This window comes from Canis lupus, chromosome 9 (assembly GCF_003254725.2).
Source record: "Canis lupus dingo isolate Sandy chromosome 9, ASM325472v2, whole genome shotgun sequence".
Classification (NCBI taxonomy): Eukaryota; Metazoa; Chordata; class Mammalia; order Carnivora; family Canidae; genus Canis; species Canis lupus.
The window spans coordinates 58120244-58137667 of NC_064251.1; the positions used below are offsets into that span (position 1 = coordinate 58120244).

At 43.4% G+C, this 17424-nt stretch overlaps 1 protein-coding gene and 1 pseudogene across 6 annotated transcripts in view; both read right to left on the reverse strand.

Moving 5' to 3' along the window:
* Nucleotides 1-17424, reverse strand: part of MVB12B (multivesicular body subunit 12B) — a 187080-nt gene that overhangs the window by 132813 nt on the left and 36843 nt on the right. The window lies entirely within an intron of this gene.
* Nucleotides 4636-4767, reverse strand: LOC112677762 (U4 spliceosomal RNA; annotated as a pseudogene).

Genomic DNA, 17424 nt, shown 5'->3' on the forward strand with positions numbered 1-17424 from the left:
AGGATCAATTTAAGAATAATATAAAGAGCTTAGAAATAAAAGTGTTATAGATAAAATTAAGAATTAAAAAAAATACTGGAAGATAAAATTGAGGAGCTCTTTCAGAAAGTAAAATACAAAGACAAGATAAGCTATGGGGAAGAAAAAACTAAGAGGGCTGAAGAGTCAGGACAACATCCAAAGAATGACATAAAAAATGGAAGGGAAGGTGAGGATCCATATTAAAGAGGCCCTCGGTGTTCCAGCACAGGGAATGAGAAAGTCCCACCCAAAGCAAAACAGGAGAGAACCACACCAAATTTGGGAGAAATAAACCATCCTGAAAACTTCCAGAGGGAAGTAACAGGTCACATACAAAGGAGTGCGAATCAGAATGCATTAGACTTCTTGATGGCAACACAGAATGCTAAGATGAGAAAATGCCTTTAAAATTCTGGGGAATTCTAGAATTCTCCACCTACACCAACTGTGAGGGCAGAATAAAGACCTTTGCAGATGTGCAGGGACTTAAGAAGTTAATCTCCCACCAGCCCTTTCTTAGGAACCTACCAGAGGATGCATCAGCAAAACTGGAGATGATATCAATGAAGAAGAAACCACGAATCCCAGAAAACAGATCCTGCACAGGATGGCGATGAGAGGGGCAGCGTGCCTGGACCAGTGTGCCCGGACCTAGACCCAAGGAAAAGAAGGCCGTGGCAGGCCACCTGCAGGAGGGGACATGACAGTTTTTGGAACTGTACTTAAGCCCTGGGAAGAAATATGGATGGGTGTGTGACAGATGTACTGGAGCATGTAGAAAACTAAAAACACAGGAATAAAGCTGTTTAAAAACATATTTATTAAATAAATTAATTTTTTTAATTAAAAAATTTGAATGTAAAAAATCAATAGGCACTTAGTATGGAGGTTCCTCAAAAAGTTAGAAATAGAACTACCCTATGATCCAGTAATCACATTACTGGGTAGTTACCCCCAAAATATAAAAACACTAATTCAAAAGGGTAGATGCCCCCCAATGCCTATAGCAGCATAGATGTATCACTATATTCTATATACAACAGCCAAGATATAGAACATTTATAACAGCCAAGATATAGAAGCTTCCCAAGTGTCCACTGGCTGATGAATGAAGAAAAGGTGATATATTATATATTATTATATGTATATTATATATTATATGTTAACAATTATTATATATATAATGGAATATAATTCAGCCATAAAAAGAATGAAATCTTGCCATTTGCAATGACATGGATGGAGCTAGAGAGTATTATGCTAAGCAAAGTATGTCAGTCAGAGAAAGACAAGTACCATATGATTTCACTCATATGTGGAATTTAGAAACAAAACAAATGAGCACAGGAAAAAAGAGAGAGAGACAAACCAAGAAACAGACTCAACCATAGAGAACAAACTGATGGTTACCAGAAGGGAGGTGGGTAGAGGCTTGCATTAAATAGGTGATGGGGATTAAGGAGTACACTTGCAGTGAGCACCTAGTGGTGTATGGAAGTGTTAAATGACATATATATTATACACCTGAAACTAATATAACACTGTATATGTTATACTGGAAATAAATAAAATAAAGTAAAATAAAGATAGGAAAAAATTAGAAAAATTAAAAATTCAAATATAAAAATCAATAGATACCTACACAATTAAGCAAATGAAAGAAGTAAGTTAATGACGTTCCAAGAAAATGAAAAAGTTGTATAAGAAAAGCTACCCCCCTGTACATGACCCTGATGGAGTGGTACCTCATGTTTGCCTTGTCATAATATGTAAACACTGACAATCAATTTACCAAAAATTGAGATGTTGTCTGATGGGGGAGATTATAAGAGAGCTGAATGTGTAGGATAGGTAAATCAAGAAATAAGCAGTATACTCATACTATTTAGAAACATGGAGATAAAACACCAGAAGTGAAGAAATGTAAGATCTGAAGGTGACTACCTCTGGGAGTGAAAAAAGAAGAGTGGGACTGGGGGGCTGCCGAATGGTCTTACCTGCATTTGGTACTCTTTGATTTTCTTTTTAAGTAGGTTCCACATCCAGAATGATGCCCAGCATGGAGCTTGAACTCATGCCCTAAGATCATGAGCTGAGGTCAAGAGTTGGACGCTTAACCAATTGAGCCACCTAGGTGCCCAAGTACTCTCATTTTTTCACTTAGTTAAAAGAAAAGTGAATTTTAATTTAAAAAAAATCAGAGAGCTGGGAAAATAGATCATGGAAGACCGTATGGGAATGTTCTATTCCTTTTAGGGCAATACCTCAATACCAATTACCCCCTTGGTGTGTTCCCAAGAGTGTGACGATGTCCAAAGCTGTGTGTAAGAAGATTCCAGCCATCTCTACTGTTAGAGTCCACCAAGAGTCACTCCCTGGGAGAGTCCTGTGAGTGGTGGCCCCTGGCCCTGCAGAACCAACTGCAGGACGACCTTTCAGGAAGCTGTCTAACCAGGATCCTGGCTCAGCCTCTGTCTCCCAGCCCAGGCCTCTGGTTTTCCTCTCTGGCCCAAGTTTAGAGGTCTTATTCTGGACTACTGTGCACCAATCACAGAAGAAAATGTGTGCCCAGGAGGCCAAATAGCCTAGTATGCAGGGGTCTGGTTACCTGCAGCTAGCCTATGAGGATTTTTTTTTTTTAAGATTCATTTATTTATTCATGAGAGACAGAGAGAGAGAGAGAGAGGCAGAGACACAGGCAGAGGGAGAAGCAGGCTCCATGCAAGGAACCTGACATGGGACTCGATCCTGAGACTCCGGGACCATGCCCTGGGCCAAAGGCAGGCGCCAAAGCGCTGAGCCACCAAGGGATCCCAGCCTATGAGGATTGACGCTGTAAGGAAAACCTGATGTTAAATGTGAGAAGTCCTCCTGGTTTCAGAGCAGGTGGCTGGGCTGGAATCTTTGCTTTGAGGAACTCCTGTCTGCCTGGCATAGGTCTAAGAAGGTCATGTGCATTTCTCATTGAATTCTCCCAATGATCCAATGACATAAGTTCCATCTGCTCCGCAGATTACAGATGAGGAAATGAGGCTCATAGCATGGAGGTAAACTCGGCAAAGTCACTCAGCGCTAAGCGAAGAAGAGGGCCTCTTGGATCTCTAGCCCCGACTGTGCACTCCTGCCTCTACCACATCAACATTCAGGAAGCAATCGCCCTTCACCACCCAGCAAAGGATGGTCGGCCTGCCAGGACCTGACTTTGGGGCAGTTGAGAAGCCACATGCAGGCATACCTGGAATATACCAGAAGGACAAGACCCAAACAGAGCCTCCCAGGGCCACTTCAGAGACCCACCAGGACCACAACTGTGAAAGGAGACTGGGAGCATACCGCAGCATCTCAGTGCCATATGCCACGGAAAAGGTAACACTTGCAGACACTTCTGGAAGCACTGAGGTCTGGAGAGTTTTGCTTTGAGGATGAAACTATGGAAAACGGTGAAATTAACTTTAACGCTGAAATGCCTTCCTCACTTTGTGAGACTTAAGCCTAAGCTATTAACTCTAATGTTTTTAAAACGTCCTCCGCATCCAGGCAGGGACCCATGATATCACTGCATTTCTCTGCCTGTGAGACACAGAAGTACTGGAGCTCGCCTGCGTGAGAGGGAGGGTGGGGAAACAGAACTAGAAATAGGACACAGGGGCCCAGAAACCAAAAAAAGTCAGAGCGAGCAGACCTCCCTGAGAGACAGCGCTTCTGGTTCACTGGAAGGTCAACAGCTGGCTCCCTGGAAGTGGGGCAGGGGCGGGGGTTGCTGGACTTTTACCCAATGCCACACCACCCTTGCAGACAGCGTTCCTGTCCAGCCACTCCACTGTGTCTTCCATGTACTGTGGGTAATAATAACAGCTAACACTCACTGCATGCCAGGAGCCTAAGTATTCGCACTAAGTCATTGTAAGTAAGTGTAATAAATGCATTTACACAGCAACACTAAGAGTTATGATAACAATGATCAGTTACCTTCTGATTTTACAGGTGAGGAAACTGAGGAATGAAAGGGTCTTGGCTCAATCAATTACGGTATGCCAATACCACAGAATATTTATTCAGTTCTTAAAAAGGATGAGTATATTTATAACTATATCCCTGATATATTAAGTGGAAAGGGGGAATGTTACCAAGAAGCATATGAGAGAACAAATGGCACGAACCAGAAGTTCACAGAAGCAAGACCAACGGCCAGTGAACATGAAAATATGTTCCACCTGAATAATTAAATTCAAGTGCCAACAACAAGATGCCACTTTCTTTGCCAAAGAAAGACACATTTTAATGGGGAAAGAAGGCAATAGTGCAGAGAGGCTATGGGGGAATTAGGCACCTCGACTGCTGCTGGAGTGAGAAGAAAGTAGTATAACTTTAACTTAGATTAATTTGGTGCTGCATATCAAATACCTTAAAAATAGACATGCCCTGGGGCGCCTGGGTGGCTCGGTTGGTTAAGTGTCCAACTCTTAGTTTCAGTTCAGGTCATGATCTCAGGGTGCTGGGATCAAGCCCCCCATCAGGCTCTGCACTTGTCAGGGAGTCTACTTCAGGTTCTCTCTCTCTCTCTCTCTCTCTCTCTCCCCCTCCCTCCCTCTATCTATCCCACCCCCCTGCACTTGTGCTATCTCTCTAACATAAATAAATAAATCTTTAAAAAAAATAGACATGACTGTGACCAAGGTTTTCAATTAGCAATAATCGCGCCTCGGATAAACCTCATTGGCTATGATACTGCCACTGCGCAAAGCCAGACTGTGACCAAGGAATTCTGCTCCTGAGCAGAGAGCCCAAGGAAATGATGGGATGTGCACACAAGAGTGCAGCGACCATTTGTTCATTCATATTGAGTTTCTGGGGGCCCAGCTCTGATGACATTGCAGATGACAGACAGTTGAATAAGACCTTAGACCCAGCACTGACCCCACGGGGTCATAAACTCAATGGGGGAAGACACACGGTAAACACAAACAAACATATGAAGATAATTTTAAGGAGGAGTAAGTGCCTTGTATAAAATAAAATAGGGTCATGGGAACAGAGACTGAAGAGGAGGTTGCTTCAGGTGGGGTAACCAGGGAGGCCCTCTCTGAGGAGGTGCCTCAGTCTGATATGTAGATGACTTCTGGAAGCATGGAGGTCTGGAAAGTTTTGCTTTGAGGATGAAACCGTCATGTGAGATCTGGAGACACAGCCTTGCAGGGCGAGGGTGGAAACCAGGCTGATGAGGTAAAGGGACAGGAAGGGGGGAGCTCCATCACCAGAGCCTGGTCACATGGGAAGAGGGTTATCTGTATGTCCCTTGGGGCACAGTGTTTAAAGGCAAAAGCAGGGAGTGATAAATTTCTAACAATCAGAGAACACCTTTACAGTGGAAGACTCAGCAGCAGGAAACAATTTTGAGGACATGTAGCTAGGAACACAGGAAGTTTAGGGGGAAAGACCAAGTTACAAAATGGTTTACATAGGGGATCCCTGGGTGGCGCAGCGGTTTGGCGCCTGCCTTTGGCCCAGGGCGCGATCCTGGAGACCCGGGATCGAATCCCACATCGGGCTCCCGGTGCATGGAGCCTGCTTCTCCCTCTGCCTATGTCTCTGCCTCTCTCTCTTTCTCTCTCTGTGAATATCATAAATAAATAAAAATTAAAAAAAAAGAAAAAAATGGTTTACATAGTACAATTTTATATTTGTTTCTTAGGAATAATCTATATGGAAACAGATATAGACAAATGTAAAGCAAAGCACTAACTACTGTTTGGTTCTGAACAGTTGAGATTATGGGTATTTTTTGGTGTTGTCTTTCTTAATTAAGGTATAATCGACATACAACATTGTATTAGTTTCAGGTGTACAATATAGTGATTTGATATTTATCTATACTGTGAAATGATCACCACCATAAGCATAGTTAACATCTGTTGCCACAGAGAGTTACAGAAATTTTTCTTCTGAGGTCTAGACTCTCAAATATGCAACACGGTATTATTAATTCCACCACTTATAATTAAGTCACCACTCCCCATGACTGCTGTATTTTATAACTGGAAGTTTGTTCCTTTTAACTCTATATAGCTTTTTTTATAATAAGAAAAACAACAACAACAACAAAAAAAAAAGAAAAACAACAATCTAGAAGACTTCATTTGATGTGGTGAGAAATAATGATCTATCAGATTTAAACCTGAGAAACACTTTGTAAATCAGCTACCCATCTGAGCTGCCCAGAGGGGCTGTGCAGTAAATCCTTACTACTGGCAGTATGTCTTCAATGTCAGCATTGAGTACTCCTTGCCCAATGAAAGGTTCTTGAAAGACACCACAGCTAATCACCAGGCTAACTAGCAGATTGGTCAACCCGTTCACACCCCGGTGTTTTAAGGGAGCCCACCCACAATTCAAAGATGTATCTGGCAGACACAAAGCAATCAAAGGGGCCAGGAAATTCTGCAGACATTCCAAAGGAAATATCTGGCTGACACTGTAAGAATGAAGTTCAAAGGGCTCTCGATGTGTTAGATCATCCACTGTGGAAACACAGACACTTGGCCCAGGTCAAACAGTGGCCAACCGTGAAGCCATTTCAACTCTTAATCAGAGCAGTTTAGGCACCACATGGAGACAGGGAGCCTAAGTAACCTCTCTTCTGAATCCCTAACAGAAGATGTGCCCAAAATGCTTTTATCTAAAACTCTGAAGTGGAAAAGAGCCATCTGACTGATATGAGTCCAGAAATTCTTGGTTGTTGTTTGGTTCTGATTTCATTTGCATTATTTTATTCATTCTGTATCCTAAATGGACAGCTCAAGTCCACCACAGATTTTCGGCTGAAATGTCTAATATTTCTTAGCAAAAGAAATGGATGTATGTCCCTGTCCCTGAGACTGCTCTATCTCCCTCAGCCTGTGATTTCCTACCTCCCTATCTTCACTCATGGAGTTCCCTCTGGAACCTCATTGTGTGGAATGTTCTTATCACACTTTGGGCCTGGCTGAAGAAAACCTATGATGGCAAAGTCTCCTTGAGGATACCAGCCAGAAGCACATGCTCTTCTTCCAGGATCTTCCCTTTCCTTTAGCTTTTTTTTTTTTTAAGATTTTATTTATTTATTTCAGATAGAGCACAAGCGAGAGATAGAGCATGAGCAATGGGAGTGGGGGGCAGAGGGAGAAGGAGAAGCAGGTTTCACGCTGAGCAGAGAGCCTGACATGGGCTCAATCCCAGGACCCTGAGACCTTGACCTGAGATGAAGGCAGATGCTTAACAGACTGAGCCATCCAGGCACCCCTTCCTTTGGCTTCTTGCATGAAACCTCTAGGATGGAGGAAACCATAGACAAAAGAAAAGAACTCGGATTTTTGGAGTCAGGTAGATTGGAGTTCAAGTCCTGGTTTTGCTACTTCCACACTGCAGTCTCCCAGAAGTCATATTTTTCTTTTCTGGCCCTCATCAAAAAATGAAAATCATCGTAATACCTAACTCATGGGATTATTTGTGAGGATTAAAGGAGAGAAAGCACAGAAAGTACTCAGCCATAATGAGATATCACTTCATAACTGCTAGGATGACTACAATCAAGAAGACAGACAAGAATGAATTTGGGCAAGGATGTGGAATTTGAACTCTTGTCCACTGCTGGCCAGATGGTATTGGGGTGCAGCTGTTTTAGAAGCAGTTTGGCAATTCCTCAAAATGATAAACAGAGTTATCAGAGGATCCGACAATTCCAATCCTAAGTATAACCCCAAGAGAACTGAAAACATAATGTACACGAAAACTTGTTCACAATGCTGCTTACAGCATTCTTCATAATCGCCAAAAAGTAAAAAAAAAAAAAAAAAAAAAAAATAATCGCCAAAAAGTGACAACCCAAATGCCCACCAACTGACAAACAGAATGTGGTACATCCAGACAGTGGGATATTTTTCAGCTGTTAGAAGGAAATGAAATACTAACACCTGCTACAACATGGATGAACCTTGACAGCATTACTAAATGAAAGATGGTCACAAAAGGCACATATTGTATCACATCATTTACATGAAACATCCAGAAAAGGCAAATCCACAGTCAGAAAGCACATTGGTGGTTGCCGGGGGCTGGTGGGCAGGGAGAATTGGGGAGTGGCTGCTAATGGGTTTAAGATTTCTTTCTGGGGTAATGTAAACATTCTGGAACCAGACAGTGGTTGGTGTAGGTTGCACAACTCTGTGAAAACACTGAGAACTAGTGAACTGTTCACTTGTAAAGGATGAATTTTATGGTATGTGAATGATATTTCCATAAAGGTATGATTTTTTTTAAGCTCTTTGCCTAAGATCTGGCATGTAGTGTACACTTAAAAAATTTGAGCTCCTTATTCTTATTTCTGCTCCTTAAAATAGGATTCTATTTTATCCAGTAGGGTCTTTTTCAGAATACCCTGTCCAAGGCCCTACTGGTGGTCCACAATCAGATATTTCCTAACTGGCTGAATGAATAAGGAACAGAGTACCCAGTGAGAAAATGCTCAAAGACTAAAGCTGGCACACGAGGGGTTACACAGAAACCCTTCCTCATTCTACCTGGTGCACAGCTGCTGTCGCTCCAGCAGGCATAGAGAGGACCCATTCCTGAGGCTGGACAGGGTGGAAGAAAACAAAGGCCCCTGGCGACACTCCCAGAAATCAATGACCCTGCTTCTGCACCTGCTGATGGGGAAAGGCAGATACAAAGGGAAATCAGTTTCTGGAGACTGTGAGGCTATGAGCTGGGAATATGGGATGTAAATGCAGGCAGGGCATTTGGCTACATCAAAGAGGGAATATCCTTTCCATTCCTGGTCATCAGGAAAGATGGCTTGGGGACACAGCCCCAGATCTCCACAGATCCCAAGAGTAGCAGGTTCCCCTGTGGCTGGTTGGCACCCATGCACAGAGGCAGGTTCCTCTCCACCACAGACAATCTAGGGCAGGGCTGTAGATAACAGAGCAGTGGTCAAGCACGAACCTTGAATCAATACTACTCAGACACATGCTGGTCACTGTGAAACAAAAATCTAAATAAAAACAAATCCTGGATGGATTAAAGATTAAAGGTGAAAAGCAAAACTTGACAACTTTTCAGAAAAAAACATTAAAAATATGTATGGTTTTAATTGAGGAAATTGTTAAAGAAATAGACACAGGCGTAGAAAAAAAATCCATAAAAGAGAAAACTGATGAATTTTACTACCCTGAAATTTAAAACTTCGGTACTATAAAGGACACTCAAAACAGTAAAAAGACAAGCCTCAGACTGTGAGCAATGCATAACTGGCAGTGGATTAATTTCCCAAATAAATAAAGAACTACATATCAATGAGAAAAAATAATCTAAAAGAAAAATGATATACAATATGTAGCAGCCTTGGGAGAAAATGTTCAACCTCTCTAGGAAATGTAAATTAAAAATGACAATGTTACATTGTGCAAGGCAAATCATGGGCTAAACTGTAAATATCTGACAAAAATGAGCAGGGCGCAACCTGGCACTATTGGTTTGGAGAACACATTTACTAATTTAAGTAAGGTGAAAATGACCCAGCAATCCCACCCCTAAATTGTTCCCTAGAGAAATTCTTAGCATAAAGAGATGAAGGTATTATTTGCAACACTTTTTATAATAGCAAATGATTAGAAACAACACACATCCTTATCAACAGGAGGATGAATCAATACATCATAGTATATTCATGTGACAGATTTTTTTTTTTTAATTTTTTTTTATTTATTTACGATAGTCACACAGAGAGAGAGAGAGGCAGAGACACAGGCAGAGGGAGGAGCAGGCTCCATGCACCGGGAGCCCGATGTGGGATTCGATCCCGGGTCTCCAGGATCGCGCCCTGGGCCAAAGACAGGCGCTAAACCGCTGCGCCACCCAGGGATCCCTTTTTTTTTTTTTTTTTTTTAAAGTGACAGATTTTGATATAGCCTTGAAAGTACATGAACTGGAGCTGTAAGGATCACCAAGGATAAATCTCAAAAACAATGCTCAGCCAAAAGAGCAGGTTGAAAAATAAGTACAGTATGATAGTAGATTGCATATGAATACCATCTATATATAGTTTGAAAACAGGAAGAATATATAGGAATGATAAACACCAAACTCAGTAGTTACTCCGGGTAAAGACACATGGCCTGGAGGGTGTGCAGGCACCAGTAATAGTTTATCTCTCTCACTGAAAATAAACTTCATATAAACTTAGTGAGACGTTAATAACTGAAAAAGCTGCATGGTAGTTACGTGGGTATTTGTTCTGTTATTCCCTATACGTTTCTTACATATAGTTGATCCTTGAACAACACAGGTTTGTGTCGGTCTACTTCTTTGTGAATTTTTTGGCAATAAATATAGTATGGTACTGTAAATGTATTTTCTTTTTCTTATGTTTTCCTACTAACATTTTCTTTTCTCAAGCTTACTTTATTTCAAGAAAACAGTATGTAATACATGTAACAAAAAATAACTGTTGACTGTTTATGTTGTATCAGTAAGGCTTCTGGTCAATAGTAGACTTTTAGTAGTTAAATATTTGTGAAGTCAACAGTTACACATGGATTTTCAATTGAGACAGTTGGGGGAGGCTTAGCACCCCATCCTTCTTATTCAAGGACAATTCATATGTGAAATGTTTAGCAATACAATTTTTATTTATTTTTTTAAAGATTTTATTTATTTAGTTGGAGAAAGCAAGCGAGAACAAGCAGGGGGAGGGGCAGAGGGAGAAGGAGAGAGAGAATCTCAAGTAGACTCCATGCTAAGCCTGGAGCCCAAGACCTGAGCAAAAATCAAGAGTCAGATGCTCAACTGACTGAGCCACCTAGGCACCCCTAGTAATACAATTTTTAAATTAAAAAAAAAAAATCAGATTTTAGATACCTTAAGAAACAAGAGTGGGGCCTTCAAACACTTGTAAATGTACACAAGGAAGAGAGTTGCCAGAGAAAAAAACACAGACACCTGATTAAATTTGAATTGCAGAGGAAACAGTGAATAGTTTTTTCAAATTTAAAGAATTTTCAGCTCTCTGCTCCTCCCTGTTCGACAGACAGTCGCATCTTCTGGTGCAGTGCCAGCCACATCCCCAAGACACGATGGTGAAGGTCGGAGTGAATGGCATTTGGCTGTATTGGGCGCCTGGTCACCAAGGCTGCTTTTAACTCTGGCAAAGTGGATATTGTCGCAATCAATGACCCCTTCATTGACCTCAACTACGTGGTGTACATGTTCCAGTATGATTCTACCCACAGCAAATTTCACGGCACAGTCAAGGCTGAGAACGGGAAACTTGTCATCAAGGGGAAGTCCATCTCCATCTTCCAGGAGCAAGATCCCACCAACATCAAATGGGGTGATTGATGCTGGTGCTGATTATGTTGTGGAATCCACTGGGGTCTTCACCACCATGGAGAAGGCTGGGGCTCACTTGAAGGGCGGGGCCAAGAGGGTCATCATCTCTGCTCCTTCTGCTGATGCTCCCATGTTTGTGATGGGCCTGAACCACGAGAAGTAGGACAACTCCCTCAAGATTGTCAGCAATGCCTCCTGCACCACCAACTGTTTGGCTCCTCTAGCCAAAGTCATCCATGATGACTTCGGCATCGTGGAGGGCCTCATGACCACCGTCCATGACATCACTGCCACCCAGAAGACCGTGGATGGCCCCTCTGGGAAGCTGTGTCATCACGGCCGAGGGACTGCCCAGAACATCATCCCCGCTTCCACTGGCGCCACCAAGGCTGTGGGCAAGGTCATCCCTGAACTGAACAGGAAGCTCACTGGCATGGCCTTCTGTGTCCTCACCCCCAACGTGTCAGTTGTGGATCTGATCTGCCACCTGGAGAAAGCTATCAAATATGATGACATCAAGAAGGTGGTGAAGCAGGCATCAGAGGGCCCCCTCAAGGGCATCCTGGGCTGCACTGAGGACCAGGTTGTCTCCTGTGACTTCAACAGTGACACCCACTCTTCCACCTTCGATGCCGGGGCTGGCATTGCCCTCAATGACCACTTCATCAAGCTCATTTCCTGGTATGACAATGAATTCAGCTATAGCAACCAGGTGGTGGACCTCATGGTCCACATGCCCCCAAGGAGTAAGAGCCTCCTGGACCACCAGCCCCAGCAAGAACAAGAGGGAGAGAGAGGCCCTCAGCTGCTGGGGAGTCCCTGCCCCAACTTAATCCCCCAACACACTGAGAATTTCCTGACCTCCAATATACATCCCAGACCATGAGGAAGGGGAGGGGCTTGGGGAGCCCTACCTTGTCATGTACCATCAATAAAGCATACTGTACCAAAAAAAAAAAAAGAAAGAAAGAAAAGAATTTTAAAGATTTTCATATTTAATTGGGCATCTTATTCTTATTTGCTAAATCTGGCAACCCAAACAAGAGGGTATGCTCTGCAGTTCTGTCCAGTGAAAAACCATAAGAAAATCATACACTGAGCATCAGGAGAATGCTCCCGTAGCACATTCAGCATGCTGCGGACGCCACACGGACATCACATACCAGGGAATGAGAATGTGTTAGTCCTATACACACTAACCTAGAAAGATCTGACCAGCATGTGCATTGTTTGGGAATAACGAAGTAAGAGCTTACTGCATGATCTAATTTATATTAAAAGTCAAGTTATAATGACATAGTTCTGTAAGTCATTTAAACACGTAAGTGCTGAAGCAAAAGGAAGAAAATGAGCAAACTGAGGACAGTGGCTAATAGATATTAGGGGTGTGGTAGAGAATTACTTGAGACTTGGCTGTATTATTTGATTTTTTAAATAAGATTTTTGTATCCTTTATTTAATTAAAAATAAATAAAATTTTTTTGCAAAAAGAAAAAAGTCTAGAAGGATACTTCCAAACTGTTAATAATATGCATAGGATTAGAAGAAAGGAAAGGTAGTAATATTTTCACTCTTCAGTTCATATAATTCTATATGATTTGGATTTTCTGAAATGAGCCTTTATAATTTTTTAAATATCATGAAGATATTTTTAACTTAGAAAAAAGGTTCACTAATCCCCTCTCTACCACAGGATCTGATGAGTAAGAGAGAATTATTATGGAGGATGCATCTGCTGAACAAAGGTTGTAAGAGAGAAGAAACGAAGAGACGCTCACAAGGCTATTCCTGAAGACCATCCTCTCTGTCTCTGCTAACCATGGCAAAGTATTTCAAAGTTCTTTTCTGGCAGGACTCTGGGATAACAACTTATGCTTCACACCACCCAGTCCTACTCTCCTGGGTCAGGAAAGCAGAAAAAGGCAGTATTTTAGAACACGGGCTTTGATACTGCACAGAGAGATGTGAGTTCAAATCTTAGCTTCAAAAAAAAAAAAAAAAATCTTAGCTTTACCACTTGGTAGCTGTGTGACCTTGGCTGAGTTCCTCAATTTCTCTGAGCCTCAGCAAATGGAAACAGTAGATTTAATCTCATACAGGTGTAGTAATCATTAAACGAGACAATGCAAACCAAGTGCTTTACCCATCAGCTGGAACACAGTAATCCCTTATCAGTGGTAAATATTGACGTTTATGTAGCAGAAACACTCCTTCCCACACCCAGGTATGCAGGCTGACCTGACCTTAAACAGAGACCTTTATCTGCCATGTGCAATTCATCTCTTCTGGCGACAAGTCTTTACTTTTCTTTCAGCAAGTATTTACTAAGTGCTTAGATTCACAAGGCAATGCACCATGCTCTTCAGCATAGACAAATATGAGTAAAACATGATCTCTTCCTCAGAGGAGGGCCAACAGACGAGTGGAATCAGCAGTGAAGGTGCAGTGTGTGCACGCAGGAGACCTGGGTGTGATCTCTGCTCATCCACACATGTTGTGTGATCTCAAGAAGAGCCCCCAAGCTCTCTGAGGCTTTGTTTTCCTATTGTAAAATAAGATTATAACTGTAACTCCACAGGGTCATTGTGTGAAATAAACACAGTCTATGGAAACAACTAGCACAGGGACAGACCTAGCAGGGATACTCGGCGTTACCAGAAGTGCACACCTGGTGGGGCTACTTGGAGCTACCGGAAGTGCAGACCTAGTGGGGACACTTGGAGTTACCGGAAGTGCAAGGAGAGTTACCTTAGTAATAGAATAGAGATAAGTGTTCAGAAGAACAAGAAAGTACTTCAGGGTGCAGGGACGGGGGATGAGATAGAAAATGGAAGGAGCAGAGCAAAGGCAGCTTCAGGTGGGATGCCACGAGGAACGGAGGTAGGAGGAGCCAGAACCTGGGGGAGCAGAGTAGGTGCAGGAGTTAGGACTCTGCCTGATGCTTCAAAGAGAAAACCCTGGAGCTGAGAAAAAAGGGATCAGAGTCCTCTTGGAAGAGGCCACCCAGAACATGAATAGTGAGGGCAGGCCTTGGTAACAATAGAAACAGAAAAGGAGGGACGCCTGGGTGGCTCAGCGGTTGTGTCCAACTTGATCCGGGATCCAGGATCGAGTCCCACCTCGGGCTCCCTGCATGGAGCCTGCTTCTCCCTCTGCCTGTGTCTCTGCCTCTCTCTGTCTCTCTCATGAATAAATAAATAAAATCTTAAAAAGAAAAAGAAACAGAAAAGGATGGTGTGAAAGATGACGCCCTGGGAAAATCTCAAGACCCTGACAGCAGGGGGCAGCGAGAGGGGAGGTGGTACCCAGGAAGTCTGGCCTCTGCTTGGTAGGAACAGTTGGGAGCAGGGGCGGTTGTGGGTCCGGGGGCTGGGTGAGCGGTAGGAAGGAAACGGAGGACTGTTCAGTTTGAGTGTTACAACCGTCATACGTGGACTAGTGTGGCAGGCATAAGGAAACGGGCGTCTGGCTAAGGAGAATGGCCTGAGTACGGGCTGTTTGTGTGAGGATGCGGCCCAGCCTGAGGTGGCTGGGACCCAGGCTGGAGGAGAACACACTGAGAAGGAGTCTGTGATGCAACCGGGGGATGTCATGGTTGCAGGAGAGGCAACACAGGAAGGGGAAATCAAAGGACAAGGCAGGAGAAATCACATTTCAGGGATAAGAGAGCTCCAAGAAAGAAGGGCTATGGAAGAATATTTGATGACCTAATAGTGCAATAATAGAAAAAAACATACAATGTAATAATAAGCATAGTATATATTATAGACAGTAGAAAAAGAATATGCAACAGAATCCTATTATTGCTGAAACACCTGCCTGCCCACACAGGAAAAAAACTAAAGGATACAGGCCAAAATGTTACCAACACTGTTTCTCTGAGTGGTAGAATTATGAGCCACTTCTTTTCTTCCTTGTGTTTTCTATCTTTCAAATCATCTACGGGGAGCTTGTGTTAGTTCTGCATTTAGAAAATGGGTATGTTCAAGAAGAAAGGAACTGGCCAACAGCATCCAAAGTTGAGATGAGATCAAGAATAAGAATTAGGAAAAAGCCATCGAATTAGACAATTCGGAAGCAAGGGATGAGTGGAGATAATGATAGAAGAGAGGCAAGCAGAAACAACCGGGTGGGGGTGGGGGCGGGTGAGGACTATTAAGACAGCAGCCAGAGGGGCTGGTAAGGCAAAGGGAGGAAATGGGGGGAGGAGGGGTGCACCTGTTTCTAGGAGCAGAGGAGACAGCAGTATGTCTGTGTGGAAAGGAAAGGGGGAGAGGAAATAAAGAGGAGAGGAATATTCAAGCAAGAACCCAGGCAAGACGACGAAATGAGAACTCCCCTGGGAGGATTACTCTTGGGAAGGAGGCAGCTACCCAAGGATGCACATCTCTTCCCTTCTGCCTGGGTCTCTAAATTGCATGCAGACAGGGACCACATCTGACATGCACAATTCCCAGTACCCAGCACACGACCTACAATTGGTGAGGACTCAATTAGTATATGCCAGTCAGTGAACGCTTCCCATCCTCTTCTGCTCCATCTCTAAAGTTTCAGAAAATCTCTGAATCCAGCTGAATGGGCTCATATAAAGGAAGCCCTTACATAAAGGGCTTACATGTCAGTCGACTTAGGGAAACCATAAAAATACTCATTAACAAGCAACTGCATAGGTCCAGAAAGATTCTGGACCTTGAGACTCCAAGACATCTAAGTGCCTTCTTAAAAACAAGAAAGAAGTTTCTCTATTCAACCAATTGAACTGACTTCAAGGAAGGTCCAGTTACAAGACACAATTTCTTTTTTTAAGATTTTATTTATTTATTTATGAAAGACACAGAGAGAAAGGCAGAGACACAGGCAGAGCGAGAAGCAGGCTCCATGCAGGGAGCCTGATGTGGGACTCCATCCTGGGACTCCAGGATCATGCCCTGTGGGCTGAAGGCAGGCGTTTAACCGCTGAGCCACCCAGGCATCCCTACAAGACACAATTTCTGAGTACAATTCAATAAAGCCACAAAAAACAAAATAGGTCTAAGATAAGCAGGCAAGGTCTTTGATAAACGGCACTGTTTTTGCTTTAGCTAGGGCTCTCGCAGGATATGGTAAAGAAAACAGCACACACTAGCAACCTTGGGTTCTGCATGGCTTCCCTAGACCTTGAGGGAGGAGGCTGGCCTGCACACTAGCCCAGGCTCCCCTGCCCTGGCTCTCAGCAGAGACCACCGGCAGCTGGCGGGACAGCCTCCTGCTGGAGCCAACCACCTCTAACCGCAAGGCCTGGCCCTGGGCTTCTGGACAGTCTGGTGTCTTCCAAGGGGCCCTTGGAAGAGACCAGACAAGACCAGGAGGATGGGGAGACTTAAAGCAATGGAGCATAGGGGAGGACACTTGAACTCGCACCATTCGTGCGTCATACTCCGTGACAGGAGGCAGGAAAGCAGAGGAGATGAACTGGCACTTGTGACTAAGTCACCCTTCTTATTTACTCTGTTACTCGGCTCTCAAACCACACTGCCAGCTGTAATTGCATTTCAATTCATGTTTAACACAAACATAACGTAGCTGGATGTTGGCATCCAATATCACAGCACAGAAAGGCAGAACAAAGGAGCCAGCTAATTCAATTCAATAACTATTCTTTGCACGCCTGATGGGGTATGTATACACTCAGGCACTGTACGGGGGGTTCTTGGGTACAGCCACATGAAAGACATCATTCTACAGCCTCCAGGGGCCTCAGACCAGGGTTGGGGTGGTAGTAGACCTGTGCAATTAGAGTGGTAGGAGCTGCAAGAGAGGAAAGTAAAGGCGCTACCAAAACACAAGGAGCCGGAACATAATTCCCCTAGAAGAGGAATGCCATGCACACCCAAGAGCACACAGGTGAGAATGGGAACAGTCCATCTGAAGAGCTACACAGAGGTGAAGGGGATAACAGGGGCACTGGAAAGGCAACGAAGGGACAAATCAAAAAAGGTCTTAGATTCCAATGAAGTCCATCCATTGGATGAACACCTACTCTGCACTAGTTCCTGGGTA